The sequence below is a fragment of the Mirounga angustirostris genome, unplaced genomic scaffold, assembly GCF_029215605.1.
Source record: "Mirounga angustirostris isolate CCGP_5_RB_7025 unplaced genomic scaffold, mMirAng1.0.hap1 SCAF_14, whole genome shotgun sequence".
Taxonomy (NCBI): Eukaryota; Metazoa; Chordata; class Mammalia; order Carnivora; family Phocidae; genus Mirounga; species Mirounga angustirostris.
Window position 1 is genome coordinate 14,447,599 of NW_026991722.1, and position 1,744 is coordinate 14,449,342.

The window sequence follows — 1,744 nt, forward strand, 5'->3', positions numbered from 1 at the left end:
AACAACTCAAATAGGGGTGCCTGGATGACTTAGTCGGTTAAGCATCCAACTCTCTCTCTTTTTTTTTATTCACTAGTAAATTTTATTGTTTTCTTTGATTGACTTTAAAAGTTTTCCTCTTGATTTTTTTTTCTGAAACTAAACAAGAAATGTATAGTTTTTCTAAACAAACAAACAAACAAACAAAAAAGCAATGATGTTTTATAAATTGCCATCTCGGATTTTCTTGTCAGCCTGCTTCAAGGAAATCCATATGTTCAATATACTTGCTCACAGTTTAGCCCATACCAAATGGTTGTCTTATCTAAATATCTGAGCAGCAAACTGAGCTGATCCTTCTGGAGAAAATATGGTTGAACAGGCAAGAACACTGGGTAGTTGAAGAGAAGACCACATATCCTGAGCTCCCCAGTCTGGAGTGAGTGGAGGGCAGCTGATAACTGGATATGCAGTGTTACCAGACATCACTGGTCCTAAACCATTGCTTCTGCCTGCCACTGTCACAGATATAGTAGGAATGCCACCCCCTTCATACTCTGCTTTAATCCTCAGAATTTCATCTGGTCCTTTATAGGCAGATGTTATCCGAAGTTCACATGGCATGCCAAAATTTCCACAAGCCTTCTTGATTTTTTCACAGTGACTGAGGTCGGAAGCTGAGTCCATCAATACTACAGCTCTGCACGGACTTTCTGATTTCAGAAGCAGCTCCACTTTTTCTGCAACCCACTCAACATTTTTTTTTACCAACTGGAGCCCTTTGGGAGTTACTTCCTTCAGGTCACGATATGACTGTTTATCTTTCTGTTGGCTTCAATCTCCTGATGGCTGGAGTCTCCAGGAATCATTATCAATAACATCAGCAAGAACAATTTCTTTGGTGGTTACATCAACACCAAATTCAATCTTCGTATCAACCAGCATACAGTTCTGGGGCAACTAGGATTTCTCCAGTATTTCAAAAATAGCCTGTGTAGCATGACTCATGACATCTTCTTCAGTATGGCCTATAACAAGTCCAGCAAAGCAAAATTTTGCAGCAATTAGCTGTTCCTCAGACCACTGTGGCTCATTATTGGCCTCATCCTTGAGAAACAGCTCCACTTTAGGGGGTAGAACTTACATCCCTCCTTGACACCAAGATTTCTTTTGAGAAAAGAACCAGCTGCTATTCTTCTACAAACCCATTCAACTGGAATCATTTCACACGTAGGTACAATGAAAGCTGTCTCCCCACATTTTCTGGGGAAAGCAGTTTTGATACCTGCTTCCTTTAACAACTGAAAAATACAACTCGTAGTTTATTTTATTTATCCTTATATCACCTTCCAGGTGATTTTTTCTGTCTGCATTTCCTGCTGTAATCTGGTCCTTGTACTGCAGGAGCACTTTTCCTGGACTATCTGGCAATTCATAGACTTCTTTTGTTTTACCCTCATAGAGTTTTTTATCAATATTCAGTACCTCAGCTGTCGCCATTATTCTGTGTAGGCTGGGGGCAGCGGCCACTCTGGGAAGAGAGGCAAGACGCTGGAAAAGAGGAGTGGTCAGAGGGGTTCCAAGTGTCCAACTCTTGATTTCGGCTCAGGTCATGATCTCAGGGTTGTGAGATCAAGCCCGGTGTCAGGCTCTGTGCTCAGCACAGAGTCTGCTTAAAATTCTATCCCTCTCTCTCTGCCCCTCATGCCCCCCCACCCTGCTCACACTCTCTCTCTCAAAGTAAGTAAATAAATAAATAAACAAA

The 1,744-nt window shown here is 41.6% G+C and overlaps 1 pseudogene; it reads right to left on the reverse strand.

Annotated features, from left to right (window-relative positions):
• Positions 1-201: 201 nt before the first annotated feature.
• Positions 202-1,480, reverse strand: LOC123852316 (bifunctional phosphoribosylaminoimidazole carboxylase/phosphoribosylaminoimidazole succinocarboxamide synthetase-like; annotated as a pseudogene).
• Between the last annotated feature and the right edge of the window lie 264 nt (positions 1,481-1,744).